Here is an 18017-nt window from a genome sequence, read left to right on the forward strand (position 1 = left end):
ACACTACGAGCAGCACCACGCAACCAAGTCACTGGAGAATCGCGCGAGATATCACAATGGTGGAGGTTTCTCTACTTGGATTGAAATGCACTCATTATAAGCTTGCTGGATCCGGTTTACGACGAGGTCGTGCACCCTCGAGACCAAAGCCCTTCCATCCGGGAGTCCATGCATGCCACCAGCGGTCCTGGTGTGTTCTCGCACTGTGCGGACCTGGCTGCTCCTGAGTCCCACCACCGAACTCCAACGCTCACACGACCCAGAAAAACGACGACGTCGCCTCAAAGATAGGGCAACAGTTACTACAAATCGATAACCGCCACTGCTGCCACTAGCGGACAGGCAATGCTCACGAAACCGAGTGGCGCCAGTCAACACGAGAAGAAGACTAACAACCACAACCATGCCAACTAAACGATACCGTCTGGCGTCCAACAGAGGGCGGAAAACTACAAATAGCACCAACGCGAGCCGCAGCACGGCCCAACCTCCCCCTTTGAAGGACAATCCCGTGTGGGGGTGTGTTAGGAGACCCAGCTAGCGGCCTAACCAAACTTAATTTGATTAAGGTGGACCCGGTATTGCTTACCAGTATGGTTGTCCTTAACCAGAAGATTAACTGGGTCTAAAATCCGCATAATCGTATACAGACCCAGAAAACGTGGAGTAAACTTACCAAGGTTGCCAACACACACCTCCCTCCCGGGATAGTTATGGATGTACACCTGACCTGCCGGCTTATCCCTGAAGGTTCGTCGATTACGGTTATAATGACCAGATTGTCTGTTTTGGGCCCTGAAAATATTGCACCTCGCATGATTCCAATTCTCCTTGACGACCTGAGGAGTTATCTCCGTAGGAATTATTTCTTGAATCCCCCATAAGTTCGAAAGGGGGAAATTAACAGGATGAGCAAAAATCGAGTAGCCCTCAAAGCCTCATTGCTGGCGCTATTAAAGGCAATGCTAAGCCAAGGCAGACTAGATTTCCACTTACTGGGAGACTTCTGATGAAGATAATCAGTGCAGATTTAAGGTTACGATTGACCCTTTTCGCAAAGGACCCCTGTGTATAATACGGAGTGGCAGTTACATGCTTAACATCGCTTTTTAAACAGAAGGTCTTGAAAGGAACCGAAAGAAAGGCCAGTGCATTATCACTAACGATTTGCTTAGGAGGTACAGAAACACTAAACACATTAGTTAAATGCGCAATAGTGGTGGCACATTACGACTCGGAAGAAGCCAGGTAAACCTCGAAAACGTATCAATAATAACTAATGCATATCGATGGCCTCTTTTGGTGCGAGGTAAGGGCCCCACATAATCGATATAGAGTTTGTCCGTGGGGAAGATTCACGCTCAGAACTAAGGTTCAAAATGGTTCAATTGGCTGTGAGCACTATGGGACTTAACATCTGAGGTCATCAGTTCCCTGGAACTTAGAACTTCTTCAACCTAACTAACCTAAGGACATCACATATAGCCATGCCGAGGCAGCATTCGAACCTGCGGCCGTAGCGGTCGCGCGGTTCCAGACTGAAGCGCCTAGAACCGCTCGGCCACCATGTCCGGCTCAGTACTAAGGAACCGCTGTTGAAGAGCGTTATTCGGTTTGGACACACGAAACGACAGACACCGAGAAACCATTTCTCTATCGTCTCGGTGAATAGACGGCCAAGTCAGATGCTCTTTAATCTTCTGCAAGGTCTTATAGGTTGCTAAATGCCTGTCAATCAACGAGTTATGAAAATAATGGAAAACGGGGCGTACAAGGGTGCCTGGTAGACAGATCTTAATCTCCTTGATACGTCCCAACCTTTTACACATAATTCCTTTCCTGATAATGTATTCATCCAAACGCTCCCCCGCTAAAGCCGTTTCTTAACGGGATCCCAAGTGGGGTCCTGATCCTGATGGTCGAAAATATCACTAAACAAATGAGGTATACCGCCTAAATTGACACCATCAATATTGCCTTCCGATGTTTCTTGGGTGATCTCACTAGATGGTTGTTCAATAAACATCCGGCTGACGACGCCCGCGAGCACATTCTCAGTGCCTCTAATGTTCTTAACCTCGAACTGATGCGCGGAAATGCGTACTGCCCATCTCGCGATGTGGCCAGCTTTACGCGGCCTGGCTAGCACCGACCTTAAGGCTTGATTGCCAGTCTCTAGCTGAAATACTCTATGGTCGAGATAAAATCTGTACTTATCAAGCGTGAACAAGATGGTCAATGCCTCACATTCGTAAACAGAATATTTAAGCTCGGCGCTGGTTAACCGACAAGACACGTATGCTAATGGTTGTCTTTCACCCTCAAACTCCTGGAGCAGGACTGCCCAAATTCCCGAATTAGATGCGTCGGTTTGGACAATAAATTTATTATTAAAATCAGGCACTCCGAGGACCCGAGGATTGGCTATAGCTGGCTTAATGTGCTAAAACGCGGCCTCTTGAGCAGGTCCAATCTCAAAACGCAGTTCATTTAAAGGAGCCGCCAATTGAGAAAAATTTGTGGCAAAACGCTTAAAATAATTCACCATCCCTATGAACTTGGCAATCCCTTGCTTATCATTGGGTGGCGGAAGGGCTCTCAAGGAATTAGTCCACTCCTGATCAATGCAAGTACTCTCGCCCGATCCTAGATGACCTTGGAAGGATACCTGCTGCCTGGCTAATGTCACCTTATTGGGTTTAACAGGCAAACAGGCCCCCTGAAACCTAACAAAAACTTGATGGATATGTTCCAAATGCTCTTGAAATGAACGACTATAAATTTCCAAGTCTACCAGGTAAATGTAAGCACAGACTAATGTCAAGTCTCCAAGAATATTATTCAGCAAACGAGTAAGGACGGCTGCGCCAGTGGCCAAACCAAAGGGGACCCTATTAAACTCAGATTCCAATCAGTAGAAAAGGCTGTAACATGTTTACATTCTTTGGCTAAGGGAATCTGATAATAGGCTTGATTCAGGTCTAGCGCTAAGCGGATGTAGAAGGCCTAACAACTCCCTGTTCAAGCATTTTGGAGATCTTTCCCCTTAGTATCTTCATCTTAGGCGGTGAGAGACGATATGGTTGGTTGGTTTGTTTGGGGAAGGAGACCAGACAGCGTGGTCATCGGTCTCATCGGATTAGGGAAGGATGGGGAAGGAAGTCGGCCGTGCCCTTGCAGAGGAACCATCCCGGCATTTGCCTGGAGTGATTTAGGGAAATCACGGAAAACCTAAATCAGGACGGCCGGAGGCGGGATTGAACCGTCGTCCTCCCGAATGCGAGTCCAGTGTCTAACCACTGCGCCACCTCGCTCGGTAGACGATATGGGGACTGCCTGTTGAAAACCTAAATCAGGACGGCCGGAGGCGGGATTGAACCGTCGTCCTCCCGAATGCGAGTCCAGTGTCTAACCACTGCGCCACCTCGCTCGGTAGACGATATGGGGACTGCCTGTTGGGAAAACGGTTAGACAGACGAATATGGTAGTGAAGAACATAACCCCAGTCTATCACAGAGAATCTCTAGGAATCTCTCCAACAAACTCCCTAGTTAAGAGTCCTGCTGGGAAGAAAGATGGGTGAGATCAAACTCACTTACCTTAGCATCGACTGCCAGCGTTCTCGCATCTCGATGTGCCTTCTGGCGAATGAGGCCTCTGGAATCTATTGCAACTCTAGACGCGTCAACGGAGTTGATGTCTTCCGCCAGTGTCACATATCTGTCCCGTCCTTCAACTGACAATCGGCTCTTCTTGTGACGTTTGGGTGATCGTTGCTTGCGGGTCTCAGATTCGATATCCACTGAAAGGCACGGCTCGACACAGTCTCGGTCATCCAGAATCCCTGTGTCCGATCCCGACAGTGATGGCCGCTGTGTGCCCACGACGCCGCAGTGGCCAGAGGCTGCAGGAACATCAGCTCCGTTTGGCTGCGGTGGCGTCATTGTCGTCAGGGCAGATCTCGCAGCGGCTTTGGGTGGTAGCAGGTTTTGATCATTCGTAACATGTCGTGCCGACTCCACATACGGTAGCGGGAGAGGGGTCATGGAGAATCGTTGGGGAAGTGTATTGCGGGGCACCTGAATGAGGCGGCACTGCAGACACTTGGTTCTAACGTGGCGCTCCTGGCCGCAGGCCGAGCAGATCCTCGGTTGGCCATCGTATATAACAATAGCGCGGCGGCCGCCAACGAATAAATATGATGGAACGTGCTTCTTAAGTTCTACGCGCACTTGTTGCACCCCGTTTAGGACAAGGTACGTTTCAAATGTATTACATTTCTTCTCTATGTGGCTCAGAACTAAGCCATATGGCCGCAGCGCATCAACGACAAGGTCGGCTGGAACTTCGAACGGTAGTTCAAAGATGCGCACGCTACGCCCCCCAGACCAGCATGGTCAACTCCTTCCACGCTCACATTACCGTCTGCGTGGTAGAAGCGAAAGCCGTTTACACACCGTTGGAAGAGTCTATCGCAGGCCGCTTCGACGAACAGTTTGAGGTACACTGTGCTGGGTACAATAGACGAATGTATGCCTATCAGTTCTTTCGGTTTTATGTGCATGATGTCTCGAAGAAACCGTTATATTTCATGGGCCTTCGGTCTCGTGTACGATGCAGTGATCGTTAGTTTGATTGTAGCTTGTCGATACAAGAACGCCATGGCGGGTCGTTACCGCTACTATAAGAAATACGACGACGCAACCGCGTGCCAGCGGGTAAACAACGCCTGCAGAGCGCTGCTCAGCACGCCGAGCCCGTCCGCAAGGTATCACGGCTGAAAGCCGACTGTCCATTAGACCACGGGTTACTCTGCTCGGCCATATTAGTTTAGGTTTTTCGTGATTTTCCTAAATTGCTCTAGGTAAATACCGGAATGGTTTGCTTGAAAGGGGCATAGCCGATTTCGTTCCCCATCCTTGAACTATTCTGAACCACTGGTATGTCTCTAATGTTCTTAATGAGACGTTAAACCCATATTTTCCCTCCTTCCTTGCGACTGTCATAAAGATAGTAATGCCGAAAATTCTCTCTATCCCATACCGAAATACAACAAAATGGCTCAAATGGCTCTGAGCACTATGGGACTTAACATCTATGGTCATCAGTCCCCTAGAACTTAGAACTACTTAAACCTAACTAACCTAAGGACATCACACAACACCCAGCCATCACGAGGCAGAGAAAATTCCCCGCCGGGCATCGAACCCGGGAACCCGGGCGTGGGAAGCGAGAACGCTACCGCACGACCACGAGATGCGGGCTGAAATACAACAGTCCTGGTGGTACTAGATGGCAGCGAGCGTCCCAAAGACAGGGGACGGGCTCTGTCAGTGAAGCGTGCTTACATCACCAAGCAGATTCCTGCCACGGATAACGTGCTGTGTCATCCTGAGCAGCGGACGGCTGCCGGAGCGGCGTAGCATGGTATCAATCCAGAGGTATCACGGCCTAAGGGCAGTGAAAGTCAGCCGACGTAGGCAGCTGCACAGCCTTACCCGTTTACACCGCTCGGTGCGTGACGCGCCGGTCATGCAGAATCAACTGGGGGCCCCAGTGCAGACAATACCAGGTCACAGTGATGACATATGCCTCTGCGGGTCATGTTGGACCGCATCAACATTTGGCCACACAGATGATGACGGGTGGGATACTGGATGACAAGTTCAAATCATCGTCCCCCAAGGTAAGCGGCCGCTAGTGACTGGTAGATAACCAGCAAATGGCTCCTCGGTTGGAAGGCACCAAGTCAGCAACATTCCGACTTCAGATATCTCCCCTGCTAGTGGTGACAGTCTCGCGTCGACAATTTGTTGACATACTGGAACTGATGGACTGCAGTTCACCTCCGCTCGTAGCAGGCTTCTGGTGGTGACTATGCCCGTCCAAATTTGGTGGTATACAAAGTATTTCACAGTTCCTATTACACGCTTCAAGCAATTGTAAAGGGTGCTTATTAGATAAAGTTTTAATAAAGAAGCAAGTTCAAACATGTACCGTTAGTATATAAAATACGTATGAAGATGGAATCAATTCCAAACCTTCACTTTACGGAGCGCACACAAACTGAGAAAAGGCCGCCGTCGTCAGTCCATGTTGCGAAAGTGACATCACTTACAATTTTCGTCCGACTACAAGAACAGCTGCGAGAGTCTGGTACGTTCGCACCCAGGATTGCCTGCGGTGCTCCACGGGTGCGCCGCACTCTCGATGTTGAAGAAAACATCCTCGCCACATAGAAGAGGACCCAAAGACGAGTATTTGAAATACTGCGCAAACCATCGGCTCCCGCAGAACACATTGGTCACAGCTCATTGTCTTCGGTGTGTGTGTGTGTGTGTGTGTGTGTGTGTTTATGTGTGCCGTGCTGCGGGAGATTTGAAAGCTATCCGATCTTCAGACTTATTCTACATCCAAGCGGTATGTCTATATATCTGGACATGGATTCCTTATCAAAAGTTCATACACTAAGTCCCCTCCACAGCCACTAGCAGCCTTTTTCAAGAAAAGCACCCTGTGTAAACACGTCTGGCCGGCTATTGTTTCTGAAAGGGGAAGCACCTTTGCCCTCTTAAGACACAACAGGACCGAGACAATACGTGGGACCATTGAGCAACCATTATTTCATTGCTCCAGCTTTTTCGTTGTGACGGCTATTTCACAGCTCTCGCTGCATAGTACGAGGCCGTACTGAGAAGTAATGTCTCTGAACTTTTAATGTGAAAAAGATTTAAGCTTTTTAATAAAACTAGCTTTATTAACATTCTACATCTTTATTCTTCATATTAATCCCTTCACCGATTTGTCCCTCGACTTAGTCGCTATGGTGACGAAAACATTTCTAAACGAGAGACCAGTCGGTTGTCACCGTCACTGTGGAATGTATGACTGTTTACGGAGCCATAACCTCTCCTCTGCATGCAAAGTGATGTTCTTTGTGTTTGGGAAACAGTTGCTTGTCAAGCACCTAAATAGTTGCGGTACACATCGTCACGTCAAACACTACAATTCGCAGCCACCTGGGTCCAGATGGCGGTAAATGTGTAGACACAATGAGTAATGAGGTTGAATTTTAACAACCATTGTTATATTTGTAATGTCTTAAGAGTTCATACACCAAATTTCGGAGGCATTACTCTTCAGCACCCACTCGTAATTTAGCCTATAACATTGACATCAGCGTAATCTGCTCACAGCGTCTTACGCAAAAACACTTAACTGCTCTCGCACTGTGGTTTCTTGCACTACCTTGGTGGGACATCCCCTGAACAGGCAGTAATCCAAGGCATTTTTTTTTTTTAGAGAGGTGCAGCGATGGTCCAACGGAGGAAAACTTCAAAAATGATGTTAAAATTCATGGTGAAAGTAAATCAAAGATAAGACTGACTAGTGATATGGGTATCCTAAGTGAAAGTGAAGAAGAATCACAGAACATACGCCGGCCGTGGTGGTCTATCGCTTCTAGGTGCTCAGTCCGCAACCGCGCGAGTGCTACGGTCGCAGGTTCGAATCCTGCCTCGGGCATGGATGTGTGTGATGTCCTTAGGTTAGGTAGGTTTAAGTAGTTCTCAGTTCTAGGGGACTGATGACCACATATGTTAAGTCCCGTAGTGCTCAGAGCCATTTGAACAGAACGTACTGAATGGAGTTAACAGTCTAATGAATACAGAGTATGCATTGAGGATATGGTTCAAATGCCTCTGAGCACTATGGGACTTTTATTAGGTCATCAGTACCCTAGAACTTAGAACTACTTAAACTTAATTAAGGACATGAAATGACACACATCCATACCCGAGGCAGGATTCGAACCTGCGACCGTAGCGGTCGCGCGGTTCCAGACTGTGGTTCCTAGAACCGCTCGGCCACCCCGGCCGGCCATTGAGGATAAACCAAAGAAAGTCGAAAGTAATGAGGAACAGCAGAAGTGAAATTAATTATAAATTTGACACAACGAGATACATGAAGTTAAAGGTCATTACTCTACCTTTGAGCCGAAGTAACACATGACGGACGAAACACGGAGGACATAATAGAGAGATAAATACAGACAAAGAAGACCTTTCTGGGCAGGAGATGTCTGCTAGTATCAATCATCGGTTTAATCAGAGGAAGACAGGTTCAAAAGTGTACATTTGTGCGCAACAATGTACGGTAGTGAATCATGGACTGGGTGTGTACCGGAAAACAAAATCGAAAAGTTTGATATGTGGTGCTACAGAAGGATGTCGAAAATTAGGTACACTGATAAGATAGGGAATGAGAAGGCTCTCCACGCTATCGTCAAAGAAAAGAACATATGGGAACCATTAAAAAAGGTTAAGTGTGAAGATGATGGGACATCTGCAAAGACACGAGGGAAGAGCTTCCATGGTAGGAGGCGATAGAGGAAGACACTGATTAGAGTACATCCAATAGATAATTAAAGAATTAGGGTGTAAGTAGGACTCTCAGTTGTTGGTACAAGACAGGAGTTACAGGAGGGCCACATCGAACCAGTGAGAAGACCACAAAAAAAGACCTCACGTGAAAACTATTTTAGAGCTTTCTCTCTTGAACGTCTTTTCTATTACAGTGTAACTGATTTCAGAACACACTGTTCTACTGTCACATCCATTCGACTGAATTCTTATGTAACAAAATCGAAATGTTTGTCCTTTTCATGGGTATATGCCAGTTTGTCAGCAATTTCATACGGCTTATAACTTATTTTGTACAGCTGCAAGGATCACCTATACTTTACCCGCTTGCATGTCAAAGATCTTCTATAATCGATATGGTATCAGAGTTGAAACATCGTCATCAACACCATCGAATATCGTTTGGTGAATAGTAATATCGGAAAGCCACTACTGGTGTCATTTACTACAAGGTTTGAAACCGATAATCGTCTAACTGATCAGACAAGAAAATTTTCTCGAGTTGTAAAGAGTACGGTAGTCAGTCACAAACGTTGTTTATTGCATATCCAGATTTCTGGTCCAGTAAATCTAAATTAAAATATTAATAGCAGGTGTATATACATATAATCCCAAGTGGAGTATTCGTGTCAGAGTTTGATTTCATATCTACTCTTTACTAATCGGAATGGAATCAAACATGACAAAATTAGCTACTAAAGAATACTTTCTACAACATGTCCGTATGGCGCCACTGCATCGTCTCGCCATAGAAATTAAAGATAAATTCATATATCAAACTATGTGAAATCGTAAAACTGTGTCTCATACCAGGACTCGAACGAAGACATTTGGCCTTTTGCGGGCAGATGCTCCACCGACTGAACTACCCAAGGGTGATTCACGACCCGTCCTCACAGCTTTACTACCGCCACTGCCCCTTTCCTACTCCACTACGGAGTGAAATTTCATTTTGGAAATACCGATACGATGAAAGAATACTAATATCAGAATTTGCATTTGCTCACTAACAGATACCTAGGCAATTCATTGCAGGATAAAGAATTTAGAATTATCTATCACTGAAGAAATAGATATCTCAGGCAGGTAAATGCAGTAAATTAAATCCAATTCCGTGGTAAAATTCTTATATGTATGAGACCGAAAAGGGGGAAACATGGTAAAACACAGATTGTAATGATATTGTCGAAACAAGAAGATTTTTTTATGGATGGTAGTATGAGATAATATGAGAATCTGTGGCCAAAAGAGAGGAAACGTTACTCTACAAAACCTTTATAACTTTGAAACAGCGTAATCATAGAGATGTAAGCGTGTTATTGAACTTCGGATTTCTGAGAGAATTACTCTTCTCTAGCTTATAATTCGTGACGTCTTCCTTTGTGTTGCCCCTTGCGACGTTAGTTCGTTACAAATACTTCAGATGTGAAATAATTTCGCATGCGTCATAGAAGTTTACGAATAACTGATAACTGCGAAAAGTCATTTATGATAATTGACTCACATCTTAGCATACATCTAAGTTACACAAACTTCACGTAGAGCAGGCAGTATGGCATATTAAAGGTACATCACGGGAAGGAGTTAAAATTCTGGAAAAAGTAATAGAAAAAAAGAATTTGAAATTTTCCAACAAGACCTCCAATCATTAACACTGTATTCCTTTTCCCCTTTTACGTACCGCTCAGCATAAATTTCGTGATCCAGCATGAAAGGAATCATTGCAGTCAGCTTCACAGGAAAAGCAGTGACCAACCATTAAGGAGATTATAGAAATTGCAATAGCGAGCGAAGGTTTAAAGGAACAGCAATGCAAGGACAGCATAACTGCAACAGGAGATCGGAAAACCAGATTTCGCCGCGTCTCTGGTCCGGAGATGGTAATCTAAACCGGCGTGGAAAGGACAAGATGGTCAGCGATTACGAAGAGATATAGAAAATTAGAAAGCAGTGCTGAAGTTATGGATATGGAGATTGCAATGAAGGACAAGAAAGTAAGCAGAAATTGGAAGCAGAGTAACAGCAAAAGGAATGATATATATTGGAAAGATGTATGATTACGAGGAAATCGAAGGAAAGGGCTTATTTGATCCAGGGTAATAAGAGGCTAATAGTACCAAACTTTTGCAAAAAAATTCAGTAGCTGATTCGAGACCGGATGCGAGGGCAAACTTGACAGAGACTGAATGTAATGTGACCTCAACTGACATAAAACCAGTAGCAGTTATCATTATGACTATTTTTAGTAATTCAGGAATTGTAACGGGGGAAGCTGAAGCAGACAGGAATAGCAATTCATAAGTTATATCGACGGATGTGGAGAAGACTGAACCACAGTCAAAGGTAAGTGAAGAGAAGATATAAGAAAATAAAGTAGTGGACGATGAAAGCGATGCCATTGGATTACGCGTGTCGGAAGAGGGAATCAAAGCATTCATTACAGTAGAGAGAGGTGAGCCCATGGTTTCAAGCGACGATAAAATGTCAATGAGTGGTTTTGAGTCAGACCCAACTAATAAAATATGAAATTATGGTAAACCTACTGCACTGGATCACGAAATTTATGCTGAGCGGTACGTAAAGGGGGAAGAGGAATACAGTGTTAATGATTGGAGGTCTTTTCGGATAATTTTGTAAAGTTTAAGGTGGCAAGAGGACTCCATTGAAGCAAAGAGGAGCTAAGTGCAAGAGCAACATGTGATGAAGTGTTTATAAGACATTGTGCGCTGAAAATTTGTCCACTGGTTAACGTCCATGATGTGAAAATTGGGAGTCGTGCCTTAGAGCGAGGGACTGCAACACACAGTAATTTGATGTAAATGGAGGGTCCCCTTAATTTCGAAGGAGTACTCTTTGGTAACAAGAAAGATTTAATCATAAATAAAGATTGAGGACAAATAATGTCCGTGAAGGCGATGTAGCGTTTCTCTCATCAGATGGAGATACTCTAGGTGGTAGGTCGGAGGAATCAAATGAACTGTCGTTGGAGGAAGATGAGAAGGGTGAGGTAAATAATTATATGTTGTATACAGACGCAAAACCTACAGAGAGTAATAGGGCGCAGGATCGGAGATCGAACTGTTGGCTTTGAATGAGGAAGTCGAATTAGACAGGAATACAAAAGGTCTAAGCGACTATACTATAGAGGACTGCAGACTATGCTGTCAAAATTACAGATATAATATTGGTATGTGAAATTTTGAAAAGGCCGAGATGGGTAGGAAATTTGATAAGATGAATTAATGGTACGAGATAATGAGACTGAAGATTATTTGACAGACGAGACGAATGCACTAGAAGTGGAATAAAGTTAAAAGACCCAGAAAATGATCTGTCAAGGAGAAAACATTTGAGGGAGGAACGAACTGAAAATATACAGCCAATCATAGAAGGCGATGTTTGTGATGAGAAAGTATACTATCGATTCTGGCAGCAATGTGTCTGCCGTGACGGAAAATTTTCTAAGAAGGCATAATAACAACAAACTGGTACTTTTTCCCGTCATTGGTGTGAAAATTACTACTGCAGCAGGTGGGGTGTGCAAACCTGTAACAGAAGAAATGTTAGTAGCCTTTCAAAGTGATGGATTTCAGTTCAGATTTAGTTGTTTCATTGCGAAACGGTTACCAAAAGATGTTGTGTTGGCTGCTGACTTTATGATGAAGTATAAAACAGTACTAAATTGTGAAGAATACTCAGTATTGTAGAACACTCAGTATAATGTCGTTTATTGAAACTGAACTACACTTATCGAACAATCACTATATACACACAAAAATAAATAACTCGTAGACGACCATTCATCAAGAGCGGTGGTGGGGTCCGTCGGAGCTGGTCGTAGCTCGGTGAGTAACTGGCTATACTGCTGCTGTGCTGGCTTTATAAAGCCGGCGGAGGCCGGCGGAGTACTCCAACTTTCCTTGTGTCTGTGAGACGGCCTCTGCATAAAAAGGTTTGCATTAGTCTCTAGCAAGTTCTGTTTGTTTTGAAGAATTGTTTTCCTCTTGGTTGCGCCTGCAAGTGCTTGAGTATGTTATATGGCACAAAGGGGTGTCTTGAGTGTAGACTGCCTGGCAGGGGCCTTCTGTGGCAGACGTAACAAATTGTTGAAAAAAATGATTAATATTCGAGTAAGAGGATGGATAAGAACAGTGAAATTCAACAGGTTGCTCAGCGGCGAAGAGGATTGAAGTGGAGGTTGGGAAAGAACGAGAGGTTAATCAATTCAAGTATTATCTACAGGTTGCTCAGCGGCGAAGAGGATTGAAGTGGAGGTTGGGACAGAACGAGAGATTAATCAATTCAAGTATTATCTATGTATATAAGTGTAACTGTCTCTTTCGTGGGTTCAGAATTTATGAAGTAATGTAAATGGTTGTTATCGATGAAAATTCAGCTCTGCCCAAGCAGTACGTGGTTTTCATTGACAATTATCAGATATGTGTCCGATTAATAAATGGTTGTTATCAATGAAAATGCAGCTCTGCCCAAGCAGTAGGTGGTTTTCATTGACAATCATCAGATATGTGTCCGATTAAACTTGGTGCTGCAATGAATTTAGTATCGTGGACCAACGTCTTTTGTGTATATAAACCGTTCAGTGAAAGCTGCGAGCCAGCAGTGATATTCGTAAATAAACGCTTTTTTATAGGTGCCCTTTCACGGTAACATTTAAAACTACTACCACTTTATGAAAAGGTATGGAAATCAACATATTTTTAAATGTACGGAACAACATAATTATCAGTATTGGGTCATTGTGAATTTATAGTTAGTAGTACCTCTTCATTCGCCACTTCAAGCTATTTACACTACTGCCCAGACGCGGATAGAAATTATGCTAACACCTATGGTAAGCAAGGTGCTACTGAATGTGCTTTCTAGTGAATTAGAAGTGGAAAGAGATTAAGAGGAGAGGGACAAGGCTGGAGGGGAAGACTTAGGCTCCCATTGTGAGTTATTTGTTAAAGCTGCAGAAACCAGTTAAGGTTCACTGCTGCGCAGATGCCCAGAAGCGTGAACGATAACTGCCAGTCCATAAGCAGTGTTGTGGAAAGGTCGGAGTGGCGGAGGAGCAGCACCACTACTTTAAGCCGTTAAACAATGCCGTTAATGGTTCCTTTCGCGAAACGGGTTCAACACTGAATTGCATAGGAAACAGTTCACTGTGCCGTGCGTATACAAACGGAGACTGGGTAAACGTTAATGCGTTCTGCCGGGGTAGGCATGGCGAGGGCCTACGGACGAAGGAGGGATTAAAAGGAATCAGCTTTTGACCTTACGTGGTAGGCACCAACAGGTAAACGTCGATAGGGCAGCTAACAACTGCAGATGTTAAAAACTAAGTGTTGTTTGGAAATACTAAGACTATGAACAGAACGAACACGCAAACAGAATAATCCAAGGAATATTTAAGCAGTAAGCTTAAGGATTTTATGTGGAGTCCAAGAACGGCACTGCTATGTACACAAATACCAACTATAATTACAGGCATAACTAGACTGTACACCATAAACATCTACACACTATAATAACAATCAAGACTGCCTTAGCAGGTAGAAATAATATCGGATAATGGCATTGCACAATAGAGTAACAAGGCAAATAACATTATTATTAAATATACTATGTTGATACGTTAAACGTATCATATCAGTTACAGTAGAGTAACAATGCAAATTACATTATTAAATATGCTATGGTGATACATTAAATGTGTCGTACCAGGAACTCTGCGCGCATGCGCGCGCGCTCACGCACACACACACACTTACAGATGAAACAGAACGTTTTCATTTGTGTATCAACTTAATTTAACACAGTAATCTTGACGAATGTGTTTCATTGAAATGCGATAAACGCTAATCCTTTCTATATAAACAATACATTCATGTTTAAGGAAGTAGTAACTAGTGTCAGTAGACACAGTACCAAATAATGTTCCTGGTAAAGTATGTAAATTAATTCTAGAAGTTTTAGTGTAGGAATGGTAATTCAGTTCCACCTAAATTTGCATTTCCAGTTGATTGTCATTCCATTTCAACTACACGTGGCGTGTCAAAGTTTCGTAAGAGGTGCGTTATGTGATGAAGAGATACTTCAGACCCCACTCGCTAAGGTTTGGTGACGTAGATGGACGTGGTGGTACGAGTTTTGCTCTCGGGAGCTGTCGGAGAATGCAAGGAAAAAGGTTAGATCCTGGCCATCGGACAGAGAGCGCTGGTTTGGTTTTTCTGATGTGAGAGTGGATGTTCGGTTTCGACCATCGGATACGTGTTTCTCGCGATCGGGCGTGCATCCAGGTGGTATATTATGAACAGAGACCTGTAAAAGTGACATATTCTAACAGTGACATCAGCTGTTCGAGCATGAAACTGTATTTCGCTATACATGAACTTTAGTTTATGCAACTGAGCTCGTGGTTAGAAGAACTGGTGTATAAACACGCTTAGTATTTTGAGCATATTAAGTGCAGACTGCCATCACTCGTGTGCTTCTAGTTGATTTGAAAATGTGACATTCTTATTAGATGAACTTTTATTTTATTTTGTTAAGTACGACCCTTCATTAGGAAGCCATATCTATCGGAATAAATAGTTATGTTAAATATAAATATAAATGTAAAGTGTAGTGTACGTTATTACTGTGATTTCCCTGATCTTATATTTTACATAGTCTTTAACTTGAATTACGAGTATGGCGGCAAACATTTTACAGCATATCACCAGTGTCGTAGACTGACTGGTCACTACCGTATCAGAGCGTAATGCAGACAGTGTACAGTTCGACCCGGAGACATCTGCAACCCAAGATTCAAAGAACAGAGTCGTACAGTAAAATACCGACTGACAATAATAAGAATAACTTCTATAAGAAAAGGGAAATCGATTACCATCCAATATAGATTTCAAGACCTTGGCAGTAAGCAATGGAAAGGAAAAGGCGATGAAAAACAAGGTTATTACAAGTAAAACATCGTACATGAAGAGCTCTACTTATATCTGTAGACAGCACCACGATAAAACGAGAAGTGGAACTCTATCTCTAACTTTAAATTCTCACTAATGGAAACTTCGTCAAAATGTGTACATGTAAACAGTGGTAAGTGCCAAAAAAGTGGCTGCCAGTTGTGGTAAAATGCGCGGTGTTGGTGTCAGCAAACTGCTTTTCATGGAAGAATTGTACAAATAAAAGGCGATCAGGATAACTAAGATTCAGATAAACGAATACGCATGAAAAGCTATTGCTAATCAGAGACATAAGAATAATTCTTTAAACACGGAAACAATGTTATGTTTTGTCCCTTTCTATTGTTAACATGACCTTACCCGATAGTGCGTTGGTTTAAATGTTAAGGGACATCGTTAGTGTCAGATTGCTTTTCGGGGTTGTTATACTTCGTTATATCGAAAATTGGTAACGCACATGTAGCTAACATAAACTCAAACAGTTCGGACCTTTTGAATTTGTATTCTTGAGAGGTGACAGAGTAACATTTCATTAACTCACCCAGCACGGAAACAGTAAGTCAGTGGTAACTCATGTTAAGTAAACTCAGACTGCATGTAAAAAATCTTACGTATCCATTGATGCATTTTTAAGAATAAAATTCTGGATAGAATCTACGATTTCAAAAATACGTTGTTACTCTGAAAATATTTGAATACAATGACTTCTGTGAATAAACAAATCACAAAAGATCTACTTGAAATATGTTATTTCTGACAATTTATTGAAACTTCACTGTGCCATCAAAACAACCACTTGCCAATTGCTGTTTTTAACAGCCGAAGTCCTACTAATTAGTCATTGGCCTTAACCGCAAGTACGTTTTCCAAAGCACCAGAAAAGGAATTACAGCTTTTAGTTCTTTTAACACCACACTATGGTCCGCAGTAGCCCCATTACAAGACGTCGTGATAAGGGGTAGCAGGTAGCCACTCGTCTTGCAACTCCTACGAATTTTTTTTCCCTAAGTGTTAACCTGGACTGTTGTAATATTCCTCGTCTCCCTGCACTACAACTCTTTCCTTTAAATTTCGTGCTTTTTTGTAATGTTTTCATCTTTATTTTTCTCGGCAAGTGTCTTTTATCATCGAATAGGCAATCACTGGAGCAATTTTATCTCTACTGTCCTGAAATAAATGAAATCAGGCAAGGCAGACGTAATTAGTCATCTCATCGAGAAAGTTGTACTGAGCGTGCGCGAACAGAGGTACACTAACATTTCGGTAACAGTTTTAATGCCCGCATCTCGTGGTCGTGCGGTAGCGTTCTCGCTTCCCACGCCCGGGTTCCCGGGTTCGATTCCCGGCGGGGTCAGGGATTTTCTCTGCCTCGTGATGGCTGGGTGTTGTGTGATGTCCTTATGTTAGTTAGGTTTAAGTAATTCTAAGTTCTAGGGGACTGATGACCTAAGATGTTAAGTCCCATAGTGCTCAGAGCCATTTGAACCATTTTTTGAACAGTTTTAATGAAACAAATTGACGAGTTTTATCTTTTGTGAGAGGGCTACATTAAATATCAATTGCGGCCGAAACTGAACTCCCAACAAAGTAAACGAAGGATTCCCTGGGTTTCCTTCTGTAGGTGTTACATTATTTGGCTGAAAAACGTATTTACATCCTTCAATCAGTATTCTTTGCAAGCTATTTCAAGGCCGGCCGAAGTGGCCGTGCGGTTAAAGGCGCTGCAGTCTGGAACCGCAAGACCGCTACGGTCGCAGGTTCGAATCCTGTCTCGGGCATGGATGTTTGTGATGTCCTTAGGTTAGTTAGGTTTAACTAGTTCTAAGTTCTAGGAGACTAATGACCTCAGCAGTTGAGTCCCATAGTGCTCAGAGCCATTTGAACCAAGCTATTTCAAATCTGTTCAAAAAATTTGTATCTTTCATGTTCGTAACTACATTCTATATTGATTGCTCAGTTTCACCTCAGTATACCTTGCCAGAATTATACATCATACATTCACACTGTTAGGAAACGACCAACTGGAAACACAGTATGTTACGTTAAACTGCTCAGGAAAGCTATAAAATAATGTTTCAATAAGTCTGAATTTCACAAAAAACACCCTCGGAAGGTTACAGTACTGGAACCTCATTTTCCTTACAAATCATGCACTGTACCTTAAATTTTACCATTGTTTGCGTAAATATGTATTAATCACCTTTGAAGAACTTATGTTCAAGAAAAACATAACACCTTGAACAACTAGACATAGGACGTACATATCTACGGGACATGTACATTAGTATGTTCTGCAGAAAAAAATGATTAGGCTTTCAATCACATCGGTTCAACATGTGTCCTGTTGCCTAGTAGCCACAGGGTTCATGATGGACCCTGATAACTTGTTTAATGCGTGAAGGCATCTATGATTATAAGGTGCGAATGGCGTCCTGTGGTGTAGCCGTCCATGCTGCGTTCACTTGGTTCGTAAGTTCATCTGTTGTGGTTGAAATTGTCTTTTCACCATATACCCCACATTTTCGACTAGCGGCAAGTCTGACGATATGGCAGCCCAGGGAAAAAGACTGACATCCTGTGACGCCAGGAAGGTACGTGTTCATGCAGCAATATATACTCGGGAATTATC

Source organism: Schistocerca americana, chromosome 8, assembly GCF_021461395.2.
Source record: "Schistocerca americana isolate TAMUIC-IGC-003095 chromosome 8, iqSchAmer2.1, whole genome shotgun sequence".
NCBI classification, from domain to species: domain Eukaryota; kingdom Metazoa; phylum Arthropoda; class Insecta; order Orthoptera; family Acrididae; genus Schistocerca; species Schistocerca americana.